Here is a 15024-nt window from a genome sequence, read left to right on the forward strand (position 1 = left end):
TATTATTAAATTCAAGGCATTGATGTTTGCATACAAAACTACCACTGGCTCTGCACCCCTTTACCTAAATTCAGTACTTCAGACTTATGTGTCCTCTAGAAGCTTGCGTTCTGCAAGTGAACGTCGCTTGATTTTGCCATCCCAAAGAAGCACAGTCACTTTTATACGGACTTTTAAATTAAATGTTCCCTCCTGGTGGAATGACCTGCCCAACTCAATCCGAGCAGCTGAGTCCTTAGCCATCTTCAAGAATCGGCTAAAAACACATCTCTTCCATCTTTATTTGACCCTCTAACTTTAGCACTGACTATTCTAATTATATTCTTAAAAAAAAAAAAAAAAAAAATCTAACTACCTTTCTAATCTTATTGTATTCTATCTTTTTTCTTTTCATATATATATATATATATATATATATATATATATATATATATGTATATATATATATATATATATAGCCTATATATATATATATATATATATAACTCTAACACTAGCGTGCTCTATTCTTTTTCTATCTGTTTTCTTTTTATTTATTATATTATTTAAAAGCCCTTGCGACGTGTACTGTTTAAGCTAACTGGGACTTGTTTTAGCACTTATATATAATTGTTTTTTGTTGATTTTGATTGCTTCAATTGTCCTCATTTGTAAGTCGTTTTGATAAAAGCGTCTGCTAAATGACTAAATGTAAATGTAGCCTAATAATAGGCTAAATATTATTTTATGAGAACTAAATTCTAACTAAATTCATGACGACCTTCTCCAGTCGGCGTTTTTGCATCCGTTAGCTGCTTGTTAATCAGACAACGCTTCTATGTTCGTTTTTGGTGCCAACTGTGGAAAAAAACGATCAATAAAAGGCTTATAATAAACCGCTGACGGTTAAACTGCAAGCGCTGCGTTCAACTGTGTGACGCGCGTGCACGCGAAGGGGAGTGCGATTTGTCCGGGGAGTCAGATTTCGGTACAACACCGTAATAAACCGCTGACGGTTAAACTGCAAGCGCTGCGTTTTTGCCCGGAGACGAGCGACCCTTGTGCTGTGGGACATCAGCCGACAGAGTAACGAAGAGACCGCAGAGATGGTGCGTGAGATCTACCGAGGAATCAACCCCTCATCTGGTGAGTCCAATAGTTAACGACCCTTTCCCCCTAATTTGTCTTTCACAGGTGGTTTTTTTTTTTTTTTTTTTTGGAAAACTGTACAATATATGGTCCCAAATAGTTTATGCTTAGCCTATTTTATTTTGCAAAACTTTTGTTACAGTACTCGTCTTTGTTAACGTTAGTTAATAAAATGCAACCGTTCCTTGTTAATGTTAGCTCGTGTCCATTAAATACAACTTTTGATTTCAATTATGTATTTGTAAATGGTGACATTAATTAAAAAAAAAAAAAAAAAAGATAAATGCTTTAGAAGTATTTTCGATTGTTGGTTCCTGTCAGGTTAATTAATGTTAACAAATTAAACCTTATTGTAAAGTGTTATAATATAAATATAATGTTGTTTTTTCTTAACCCGTTTAATCCCAGATTTTCCCAGGAAAGTAAACACGTGTTTTACTACCTAGATAACCCATGTTGAAAGTTTAAAGACTTTGTGAAAGTATGTGTTTTATTAATGATAACCGATGGGAATTTACAGAGTTTTTCTCAGTTGGTCAGTTAAGACCCAATAAATAGAAAGTTAGTAATTTTGTAAATTTGATTTTTAGTTTGTAATTCTGTGTCAAGTACATCATCAACCATTTGTGACGTGACATTCAGCCAAGTATGGTGACCCATACTCAGAATTAGTGCTCTGCATTTAACCCATCCGAAGTGCACACACACAGAGCAGTGAACACACACACACACACTGTGAACACACACCCGGAGCAGTGGGCAGCCATTTTATGCTGCGGCGCCCGGGGAGCAGTTGGTGGGTTCGATGCTTTGCTCAAGGGCACCTGAGTCTTGGTATTGAAGGTGGAGAGAGAACTGTACATGCACTCCCCCCACCCACAATTCCTGCCGGCCCGAGACTCGAACTCACAACCCTTCGATTGGGAGTCCGACTCTCTAACCATTAGGCCACAACTCCCCCAAGTCCTACTCTCTAAATGGGATACGAGATTTTTAAAACGGGTGAAATTGTGCAATACTCTATTTTTACGTAATCTATCTTCTTTTCTTTTTACAGGGTCTTTGGATGGTGTTCAAGAGTTGTCTCTGTTTCAGCCAAAAGTATACACGTATGTTTGCGACGTCAGTAAACGGGAAAGTGTGTATTCAACCGCAGAGAAGGTGTGCAAAGAGGTGGGCAACATCGACCTGTTGATCAATAATGGTCGTCATCTTCTTGAGTGCCCGGATGAGCTTATCGAAAAGACTATGATGGTCAACTGCCATGCTCACTTATGGGTCAGTATATATATACAGTCTTCTCTTTTCACTTCACTTGATATCTTATGTTGATCTTCTGATTCTGTATATGTTTATATTCACAGACTGCAAAGGCTTTCCTTCCCAAGATGCTGGAGCTGAATCATGGACACATTGTGACTGTAGCTAGCTCATTGGGCTTGTTCACCACTGCTGGTGTAGAGGTAAGAAGTTCTCACTTTTTCCATCTTCTGTCTAGTGTAATGTACCACGGTATGTTGCAAAAACACTTTTGCAGTTCATGAAACTTCACTTTTCTCCTCTTTATTGTAGGACTACTGTGCCAGCAAGTTTGGAGCCATAGGCTTCCATGAGTCCTTGAGCCATGAACTGAAAGCAGCTGATAAGGATGGAATAAAGATGACGCTTGTCTGTCCTTTTTTTAGTTGACACTGGCTTGTTCAAAGGCTGCAAAATTAGGTTTGTGCTTTTTACAGCATGTTGTTAATTTAATTCTGATGGCAAGATGTTCTAATTTTGATTAATTGTTCTTTCAATTTTCATCTCTTTCAAACAGGAAAGAAATGGCTCCATTGTTTCCAGCGCTGAAGCCAGAGTACGGTGTCAAACGGGCCATGAGAGCCATACTAACAGACCAACCAATGATCTGCACGCCACGAGTCATGTACATGGTCACCTTCATGAAAACGTTAGTAAATATGTCAAATACTTAAATATTCTTGTTTATTTAATCTGTCTATAATGGGATTTATAATGGGATTCATTCTCTTATTTTGCAGTGTTTTGCCATTTGATGCCATTGTTTCCATGTACAGATTTATCGGTGCTGATAAATGCATGTACCCATTTCTGGCTCAAAGGAAGGAGTCCACAAACAACAATGAATCGAAGATTGGAATCTAACTGGTTCTGACTGAGCAGTGCTGCACAAATCTGTGTTGGTTCCCCTGGAATGCTGAAAGCGTTTTTTTTCTTCTCAGATGAAATTTTGCTGTCAACTTCGAGGTTGCAATAATTACAAAAAGTAGAACACTATGTAGTGATTGTCCTAAATTATAAAATGTTGTGTGTTGCCGTAAGGGTCATATGATGTGATTTCAAGTTTTCCTTTCTCTTTGGAGTGTTACAAGCTGTTCGTGAATAGATAAGATCCCTAAAGTTGCAAAGACTAAAGTCTCAAACCCAAAGAGATATTCTTTATAAAAGTTAAGACACGTCCATGCCCTCCTAAAACGCCTCGTTTAAACACTTCCCCACATGTCTACGTCGCTGTGTGGGAAGATTTTGCATAACGCCGCCCAAATGTTCACGCAAAGAAAGAAGGCGTAACTTATTTCACTGTAGTATTGTTGCTGGAATACTATGCAGCATACGGTGATATGGAGAGACACAGAGGAGACTGTTGACAAAGGAATTGTTGTTTTGTTCACTTACAAAAAGTGTTCCAGTCGCTTCATATAACCCAGATTGCTTTTATGGGTTTGGAACGACATGGGGGTAAGTGATTAATGACGACAATTTACATTTTTGGGTGGAGTATCCCTTTAAGTTGTATTTACAACACTGTTCCGGAACAGTTCAAATATTCAGATGTGTGCACGGCATTTTACGGAATATGAAGACTGTTTCTTGGGAGAGTAGCTTACAATGCCATTGTTATGTGTGATAATGCTGACTCACAGCCTGTAAGTACATTTTCATATTTAAAGGATTTGCCACTGATAATTCAAACGCAAGTTTTGAGCAGTGCTAGTTGTTTGTCGTTTCTCCGATCACAAATGCAGGCATGGTTTTATGTTTACGTGGCACGATATGCAACGCAACTCATAAAAAGACAGTATAAGTCAATATAATCAGTAATTATGTCCCCACTGGATGCTACAAGTGCCTCGTTTGTAATGGGTTTTATTGGTTTTGTCTTGACGCACCGGGACACATGGCATCACAATATGGTAAGGGGTGTAACATTTCCGTCACACGCTTGAGGTATTCAGCCAATCTCAACGCACTGGATAGCTGGCCAATCAGAGTACACCTTGTTTTTCAGAACGATGAGCTTTGTAAAAATCAGTGCATTTCAGAAAGGCGGGGCATAGAGGAAAAACAATAATGTACAGTACATGGAAAATAATGTGTTTTTTGAACCTTAAACCGCATAAATTTTATTACACCAAATACACAAAATAATGTTTTTTTTTTTAGCAACGTCACATGACCCCTTTAAGGCCTATCACCTGTTTATATGTATTTACATTTTATTTGTCAAGTATTGTTGCTTTCCTCTCAACATTCAAAGACTTTGTCACTTTAGAGGTTTTATCCTCCTAAAAACACTATGAAATGCACTATGTACTGAAAGTATTTCTTCTTGTTGACTTTGTGGTTTTGATCTGTTGATAATTGGTTAAAAACAACGATTAAAGCAAAAGATTAGCAGAAAATGCACAAGTGCTTATTTTTAAATAAACAGTCTTCAAATTAACCATGTACAGTTTCGTTTTTCCCTAATGCGAAGTGGTGAAAAGGTGATTTAGTTTCTGTATAAATGTTCTACAAACAAGGTTAAATCCATGCTTAAAATCCATCATCTGCATTTTCTCCACTTTGAATGTAACATTTGAATAATCTGTTTAAATTGGTCGTGGGAATTCGTGGCCTAATGGTTAGAGAGTTTGACTCCTAACCCTAAGGTTGTGGGTTCGAGTCTCAGGCCAGCAATACCACGACTGAGGTGCCCTTGAGCAAGGCACTGAACCCCCAAATGCTCTCTGGCCGCCGCAGCATAAATGGCTGCCCACTGCTCCGGGTGTGTGTTCACTGCTGTGTGTGTGCACTTTGGATGGGTTAAATGCAGAGCACGAATCATACTTGGCTGTATGTCACGTCATTAATCTCAGTGATAATGTAACTTGTTATTAAATGATCTTTGAGGTCAGTTGAAAGCACAAAGCTGACCTATTAAAATAAGTATTATATATATATATATATATATTGTATATTTACTTTCAAATATATAAATTTAATAGTTAGGTGAGGATATGAGATGTCTGTAAAATATATCTGAAAATATTATCATGTAACTGAACACGAATGAAAAGTTCTTTGAGAATGATAGGGCTTCATAGGGAAAGGATGAGGCTTGTTTTAAATGTGCAAATGCTGAGAAAAATAAATTTAATGCGGTGAAAACATTGCTGAAATAGGAGAATGAATTAAATGAACTGAAATAATGCTGATTTAAATGTATATCAGTTAATTACAATATTTGATTACAATTGTAGTTGTCTGTAATTTATTAATTGTACGTAAAAAAAAATGAATGTATTGTATGAACTGTATGTGACTACATTATGTAAAGCCTGATATGCAGTCTTTCACTGCCCACTCACTTGCGGAAATACCAGTGACTGCAGGAGAGAAATATCAGACATGCTTATCTCGGAATGAGAAAATAAGCGAATCACATTCCAATGCCATAAAACAGATTTTAAATACACATGATTGTTCCTGGCCAGAGGGAAAATGGGATTCCTCTCAACTGTCTGATAGTCAAATCAGTAATGAGTTCGGTCTTTCTCTCTTTTGCTTTTTATTAGAAGAATATACAGTATGCTGATTATAAGATAGGAAAGAAACAATTTTTCATGATTCCATGACTTTTGTGTTGACATCATCAAAAGTACGTACGTCTATGTAATCTTCAGACAGATTATTAAGGAAGCTGCCAGTGTTACTCGTGGCACAGCCTAACAAAAACAGTGAATAAAAGCCAACAAGTGATGCCTGTCTGTGGATTAGATAACTGCACTTTCAGCCTAAATAACAACAAACAATAAAGGGCCCCTTGTACAAACTCAAAAGGTATGCAGCATATTCCTCATTAGAGATGACAGCATAAAATGACTGCTCCGGGTGTGTGTTCACGGTGTGTGTGTTGGAGGGGTTAAATGCAGATCACAAATTCTGGGTATGGGTCACCATACTTGGCTGTATGTCACTTTCATAAAAGAACGATTGGTTGATGTGTAGCAGCCATTGTAAGGTGCTTGTGAAGTGCTTTCACTGGAATCTGTAGTAAATGTTATTATGCACTGACAATTATTTTGCTTCACCAAGAATTGTTTTGAGAGAGATGTGTAGTTTACATTTGACAAGTTATCCATATATCTGAGCTATTTTACATTCTTTAGCCCTACATACAGTGGGTCATTTAAGAAACAAATTATTTCCAGCTATGTTTTGTTATCATGAAAAAATACTGTAACTTTCATCATCACTGCCCTGTTAACTCTATTGTTGGTTTAGTAAACTCAGTAACAATGAGCCACAAAAGGCTGACAGCTCTCCCCCAAATTACAACTTCTGACTATAACAGGTTTATATTTGGCCTGTTAACTCTTTTGAAAACGAACAAGCATGATTGAGAGGTTACTGATAAACAGTCAATCCTGTTCCCCTTTACCAGGAAATGACACCCACTCCCACCATGCTCATTTGGATGATGCCATTACATTGCTATAATCATGATGTCACACACATTTCAAGAGAGTAGATATCCCATGAGAAAGATCCTAAAGCATTCATACTCCAGTGGATTTTCGTCTGACGGAAGAGTAAATTCCAATGATTGTATTATTCATAAGCCATAGAACTGTATAAACACATCTGTATAAACATTCCATTCCTTTTTGAAAGATATGGCCCAATATTATTAGTTTTGAATAGATGATTCACTGAAAAAAAAAAACATACATGAAGACAGCTATACACACCTCCAAATCCATAAAAAAAGAATCATTCTTGATGACAAGTTTACTCCTGCTGATCACTTTTAACAAGTTCTTGTAGCTTTATTCTGTACAATTTAAATAATAATAGGAAAATAATGATCTGGAATAACCTTTAGTCTTCTTTTTTACTGGCCTGCATTTCCTCATTTAAAGGAATATAATATACAAAAATACATAGTAAAATGTGTTACTACTATTACTATGCTTCATACCATTTAATCTTAATACTAATACCTTAATACTGTTAATGCATTAAATGTTCTGATACAATTTTTTATAAATAGTATCATTGTTCTAACAAAACTTAATATAGTATCAAGACTTACATTACTGTTCAAGAGATTTTTTTATTTATTATTTTAGAAATTAATACTTTAATTCAGCAATTATCCATTAAATTGGTCAAAAGTGACTTACACTGTTACTTTCTATTCACGTTTTCACACAAAAAAAATAAAAAAAAAATCAAGCAGCACTACTGTTTTTAACATTGATAATAATAAATGTTGCCTGAGCACCAAATCAGTATACTGATTTCTGAAGCATCATGTGACACTGAAGACTGGAGTATGATGCTGAAAATTCAGCTTTGCATCACAGGAATAAATGTAGATATTTAAATGTATTAAAACTGAAAAAAAAAAAAAAAAATTAATATTGAATATTTTTTTACAATATTACTGTTTTTGCTGTATTTTTAAACAAATAAATACAGCCTTGCATTAAAATAAATACATAAATAATCTAACCCTAAACTTTTTGAACAGTAGCTTAGAAGTTTTCTGCTATATGCCTGCAACAAACATGAATGTGAATGTTACGTATCTGTTTGCATTACTGGTGCTTCCCTCTAGTGGACAGATCAGCGTTCAATCCAAAACTAGCATCAGTGCTGGTGTTTGTAATTGACATAATTGCCTTATATACTACTATAAACCACACTGTTTGTATACAATCAGAGTCCTGACCATTTTGAGGATAAGTTCATTACTCATATCTGAAGTCACACAATATACATTTTATAAAGTAGTCTACTTGAAATACATGACAGCTTTTCAAAAATATATTACTTTAATAAGAACATTTCTTTTAAATAAAGTTAAATAAAGCTTTAACAAAACAATGAAGACAAACTTTACTTTTTTCTAAAGCTAACAGCATGGAAAAGTAACCTTTCCCAGCACAGTAGGATAAATCAATAAAATCAAAACAGACAATTTTAATATACCTAGATAGAGCTTCACATAAAAGATAAAGTGATTATGCTTAAAGTTATCTCGTATTAACTACACAAAGTTGGGGGTCTATCTATAAAACCAGTGCTTAAATCCTAACCCATAAAGCCTCTGTGTAATTCCAAATAACCTAAGATCATGTCATATGAGCAACACCCTGCTTAAATCTGTACATATTCGTAAATATGACATTCATCAGAATATAACCTACTATACACCACACCCAGCTACAATATTCAACTTAAAATGGCTTACGTTTTAAAAGGGAACTATGGTTTTAAAATATGCAGCTAAAAATATTACATAAAATATTTGTAAAAATATGCCTTGTTCGAAGATTCACAGTGCATAACCAAGCACGGCAAAGATAGACATCTGTCTCTGCTTTAGATGATTGATCCATCACAGTAGCTGGGTTTCTGATTTGCACTGACTTTCCTTTTATTCCAAAACTCACACTGAAGTTATTATTGCACAGTCGGTGCAAAACATACAACATAAATCAACAATAAATAAAAAAATTCTTGCTTCCCACAAAATATACTTGCTGGGTTTGGTTACATTCCTGCAGTGTTTATGCACTTTTTCCAGTCAGCAGAAGTGTACGCCTAATCCACACATAAATCACCATCCCAGGGTCTGCTGGGTTCAGTCTTAACCCAAAAAGACTGCATCCTAAAGGTACTTGATTTACTTGGAAAAGTCTGTTTATATATCAAAATTGTGAGGTACTAGCATGTATCATCTGAAAAACAAAACGAAAAGTAGATGAAGACATGAAATTTAGCATACAGATAGAGCCAAAGCAAACAAAGTTGATTGAACTTAGGTCAGACCTAAAATATCTGACACTAAAATAACTCGGATGAAAAGTAGTTCTATAGAAGATAATGGGATATACTCACCGTGATACCACCACTTAGTTTTCTTTGGATTCTTATTACATGTCTTTACATAAAAGGAGTTATCTGGAGGACGTTGCTGAAAAGCAAAACAGTGTTCATTAGACAACCGCAATTAATGAATTATTAACCTTTTCCCAATTTGGTCAACTGAAAGGTTAAATGTACCTTTTCTTTGCAGCTTGACAGCATGCTAATAATGGCTTAAACAAACAGATTGCACCGACAGAGCTGGTGACCAGTCCTCCGTTAAAATAGATAAACAGATGTGACCGTTGCTATAGACGTGCGGATGGATGGGTATATGCTCTCCCAGTGAACCATTACCTAGAAACAATAGCAACAAAGCAATCAGTTTTGACACTTAGACAAAAAAAACACCAACATAGTATAAAAGATTTCACAGTTTCCCTGAGGTGAATCAAAAGGATAGCGACTACTGAATTTTGAAGAGGAGCTGAAACTTCTCTCCTCCATAGAGAGTACCTGGAGCACAGCTTTTTTTTTTCCATATCTATAAACCACCTGGACAAACACACAGGTGTATTCTATGAGAATACAATCATGATTCTGCTTTGACTCAAATAAATATAAATCAACCCATTCAGTACCCAAAACTTTAATATTTTTAAAGGACTTATTTTAACCGAAATTATTAATCATCATTTACTCACCCTCATGCCGACCGTTCCAAACCTCATGAGACTAAACAAAATTGATGCTATTTTAATAAAACTTGGGAAATTTCTGTCCCTACACTGAAAGTCCATTCTACCAAGATTTTGATGATTCAAAAAAGTTTATAATAACACGCATGTGATGCAAACATGTTTAAGCAAACAAACCTTTAAGGTGCTCTATGTAGGTCAATCAATATTTATAGTGTTGAATGAAAGCGAGCATGTATTTTCAGGAGACTTGGATCAAAACCACTAGACTTATAACAAGATAACATTTACAATCTCTTTCATAAACTTCGTCACTAGTCAAAAGACAGAAATCTCTCAGGGTTCATTAAAAATATCTCTTATTTGTGTTTTCAATGAAGAATTAAAGACTTATGGGTTTGTAACGACATAAGGTTGAGTAAATGAAACCGAAGAAATACTTTTGTACTCAACAGTGGAGGAAGATAAACCTGGGCTTGAAAGGGCAGGGTTTAAGATGATTTCATTTTTGGAAAAGTCTGCATGCTTCAACACTTCTGCCATTTTCATATGACATATTGATTGTTAAACATTATGGAGTTCAAAACATTTGTTTTTTTAAAAAAACCTATAATAAAACTTTGTGTATGAATTAAATTGTTCAACAGTAAAGTCTATTAGAGTATTTAGGAAAAGTATGAATTTTCATTTCATGCCAACTGTAAGGAAAGATTGCAGGTTGCCTCAACTGCTCCATCTTGCACTTTACACATTTGACAACTTACTCAGTGATTGTGTTCTGCCACACTTTTCTCATTCAGTTTCATTCCAGGAGGTGGATCCCTTTGGCAATGCCAACAATTCCTTTTGTAATCGCTTTCTGGAAAGTGAAAATAGCTTTGATTTAAGAAACAACTCAGTAAAAAAACCGGACAAGCCCTCATTACGCCATTCTAAAGCACTACAATACACCATTTTAATACAACGTGTATGATTTTAAAAATATGAAACACTGTCACATTAATTGAATCCTAGTGTCCGGAAAAGAACAGAACCATGCAACTAGCAAGCAGATTTGCTAACAACGAGCTAGTCAAACGAGTTGCACTGCTAGATAGCTTAATAGCTAGCGATTAAGTCACCATTACAATTATTTACCAGCTCCGGTAGAAAAAACTCTGGCTACATTTATTTCTGTTTCATATCCCCTTCATAAGGATCGTCTTTCCACCACCACAAACCAGTGTGTGAGTGTGACAGCACAGAGTGTTGTTGGGTTGTCAGACTGACTGAACGTTAGCTTACAAAAAGTAAACAAACGTGCGTACAAAATGATACAGCTTACTGTGCTGGGTTCAGATCAATACTGGCAGGGACACCGGACGAAACCCGGTACGTGTCACAGCTATGTTTGAAAATAGTTTATACCGTTCTATTTGAAAATAGTTGCTTGAGTATGTAGCGAAGATCTCACGACCCTGCATAGACGCCATGATGGAAAGCCCCTGAGAGGGCGATTGCCGAATGACGTCTGATCGGGTTTTTTCTCGGAACCGCAATGCAACAACAGTTTGACCAAAACAATGTTTAGGGGGAGGTACTACAGGTTGAACAGGGCCGAAATCCTCTTATCTAAGCCAAAACACTATAAAGATGCGTTTTTTTTACGTAAGAAAACACGAAACACTGCGTATTGTAACAGTTATGTAGAAGAACCCGAATTAGGGGAGACTGCGCTTTTTGCTTCACTTTTTTTTACTCCAGTAAATATTGCTGAGGGTGGGTTTATTTTTAAAAGTCAATTTCATGTGGGTACAGGGCCGTGCACACACATTTAAAAGGGGGGCAGGGGCTCTAGTAGTGGACAAAAAGGGCACTTCCATATTTATTTAATTCTTTTTTCTCTAAACAAAACGTTAAATAGTCTGTATTAGGGGTGGGCGATATTGACTCAAAAAAAATATGCTCAATATTTTTTTCGGGTTAACGAAATTAGACATATTTTGCGGAGTTTGTTATTGGGCTGGTAAGGACAACGTGGACAGCTGACTCCCTAAAGTTTTTGATATGCTTCATATTCTCTGTGGTGATCAGTTCGTAGCAGTAATAGAAGTTAATGTTTTCCAATAAGTTTAAATTGATTTTTTTTTCTTTTATGGGCATTTTTCACTTTTTAAAGCCACATTTTTTTTTTTTCTAAAAGTGTGTATCATCTTTTTCAATCAAATTTCTTTGATATAAGTAATTTGGGCTGTTATTGAGCAAATGAAAATCAGTATTGACAAAAATACTACTTTGCGATGCAGAGAAAACACACAGAAGCTGCATTAGAAGGGCATTTAGATGCATTGGTGACATGAATGCATTTAACCGTTTAAAACGTTAAAATAATACTGATATTTGAAAAGAAAAAAAAAAAGAATATACTTTAAATGTGAAATTAAAACTGCCAGTAGGGGGCAGCATGTCACATGTTAATAAGTGAGTCATTGCGCCTGAAACGAATCATTTAAACAGTTGACAAAAAAGCGTCATGTTGCTCAGAGACGCAAATTGGAATTACGTGCAAAGCATAAATGAGTACAGCCCCTCTAAAACTTAAAAAAATCAGCAATTACTCTTTTACTTAGAAGACATGTTACGGTGATTTGGAGATGGAATGTTCCGACAAGCCTGCTTGATCAATTACCAAGAAGAATGCCAAAAATTATTCAGGAAAATAGGATTTTCTTATCAAAGTCATAACAATTTTGTGTTACAAAAATGAGTACACCCTCCTGAAAGTTACTAAATTAAACTTAAAAAAAAAGTGGTATTAGGTTTAAGGCTATTTTTGATCAACAGGTAAGTATTATTGAACCAAAATTTTTAAAAGGCAAGGTCATTTCTGACAATTAAAAGTGTTATTATAGCTCACTGAATCATACACATACATTAATGCTGGCGGCAAGTGGAAAACCACTTGGGAGGAGAACTGCCAGCGGACTTATTTTTTAGCATAAAAGAGAGGACAATGTTACAAGAGGCATGGTACCCCAACTTATTAGGTTTAAATGTGAAAATTTAGCAGAAGTAGTGCACCAACATTCAAAAACAATGTGACTTGTGATAAGGCTCCTGAAATAATCAGGTCTTTACTTTAAGTTTTCATTTATTGACGACGTTAAATTTTTTGCTAGAAAAAAGAGCCAGTGAAGAGATTAAAAAGCAAGACGCCTAGGAGCCGGCAAGCCATTGAAAAAAGAGTGACACTTTATCTCACAGAGTATGGACGCAGCCTGCAGAAGTAGTACCACAGCATGTGTTGTGTCACCACTAGAATTACCTACTGTAGCAATGCAAAATATACACTCATTTAACCTCTTCCAAGGCCCATATTCACAAACTAGAAGGACTTCTGGGAATCCATTAATCTCGAGTCTCAAGAGACACAAGTAAACCATTTCAGATCCAAAAACAGCATTCAACATGTTCTGGTGTTGCTATTGAGGAGGAGTACAGTGAGAAGTGCTTGGTACCCACAGTTGATGTTCAGTGGTAGTAAAGATTTATATACTGTAGGGATGAATGAGTGCTGTAAGGGTGTGAGGATTGTGCTTTATCAACGTGGCATGAATTCACACACTACTGTGTCCGTTGATATAATACAAAAACATGAAACGAAGAAAGAAGATGCTACCCTCCCCCTCATTTCCCTGCATTATTGGACATTTTTCAGGCATGCAATGAAGATATTAATATCTCAAAGGAAGGTGGATATAATCCTTTCAGTGGACATGTATTTCACTTCAATCTTAACGCTCTTGAGCAGCTGTGGGGGATTCTGGAGAGAAGAGCTGAGCAAACTCCCCATTAAAGACCACAGAGCATTTAAGGCGCGTTGTCAGGAGTTGTTAAACCGGGACAGATGTGAAAATTGTCATGAACTTGTATTACTCAGTGCCAAGAAGGGTCAGAGCAGTAACTTTAAGTTCGGAGGACATTACTAAGTACTAGGATATATATACCTTTTTCTGAATTAAACGCTAGGGGTGTACTCATTCTGCAATCCATTAATTTAAACAAATTTGGCTAATTACTTATCTTACAGAAAATATTGCCATTACATTTTGTTGTTTTATTAAGTATATGTTTAATATGTTTCCATTGTGCCATCTTTCCATAATTATTTTAGTGATCATTATGTTAATACATCTTTTATATTTATTCAGAGGGGGTGTACTCATTTATGCTGTGCACTGTATATTTGTTGGTGAAATAGAGCAAAATAGTCAATATTGTGTCTATAAACGTAAGTGTCTTAATATTACATTCTTGTTTATTGAACTGCTGTATAAAATCAAAATCACATTTGTAATCAAGCTGTGTTTTGGTGGAAAAAACGTCAGCCTTCATGCGATACTGTTTAACTATGTGAAATAATATATAAAATATATTTCTGCCCCCCCATATCTTGAATTTTGTGATCATTCTAAATTTATTTTTAATAAATTGAATCATGCAGTAAAAGAACACACTACAGTCTAACTTACTAGACTCCCATGCCTTAGCTAAACTTTAGCCAACTTACATGGTAGCTTCATGAGTCATGGATGCTAACCAAGACAAATTAACTATTTTGCCTTTTGGATAATTAGCTGTAAATTCAAGGCACAGTTAGCTTCACCTCCACAGCAAGACAAACACAACTGAAAGGGAGGGAGAGCGGCCATCACTTCTTTGGCTCTCTGTCTTTGATGTGATGTGCAGCTGATCTGTGTGCTACACTGCTGTGCTGCACCTGCGCCTGAGGGGAGAAAGACATCGGAACCCGACAGTCTCTTAACATTTCCCGACCTGACCTGATATTTTGACTTTTATCTGTTTGACAGGGAAAGCTGTGCACAAAACAGAAATCAACACACAGGTACAACACACACACACACACACACACACACACACACACACACACACACATCATCATCATCATCATCATAGTCATCATCAATAACATCATCATCATTATTCATTTATTAAATGAATTTGATGTCTATGTGTGCAAGTGTCTCTACATAAGCAATAC

At 35.9% G+C, this 15024-nt stretch overlaps 2 pseudogenes; one reads left to right on the top strand and one right to left on the bottom strand.

Annotated features, from left to right (window-relative positions):
- Positions 1-1022: 1022 nt before the first annotated feature.
- On the top strand, positions 1023-3560 carry LOC109062471 (annotated as a pseudogene).
- A 5678-nt stretch (positions 3561-9238) lies between these two features.
- Positions 9239-11562, bottom strand: LOC122142837 (annotated as a pseudogene).
- Positions 11563-15024: the final 3462 nt, after the last annotated feature.

The sequence above is a fragment of the Cyprinus carpio genome, unplaced genomic scaffold (assembly GCF_018340385.1).
Source record: "Cyprinus carpio isolate SPL01 unplaced genomic scaffold, ASM1834038v1 S000000188, whole genome shotgun sequence".
NCBI lineage: Eukaryota > Metazoa > Chordata > Actinopteri > Cypriniformes > Cyprinidae > Cyprinus > Cyprinus carpio.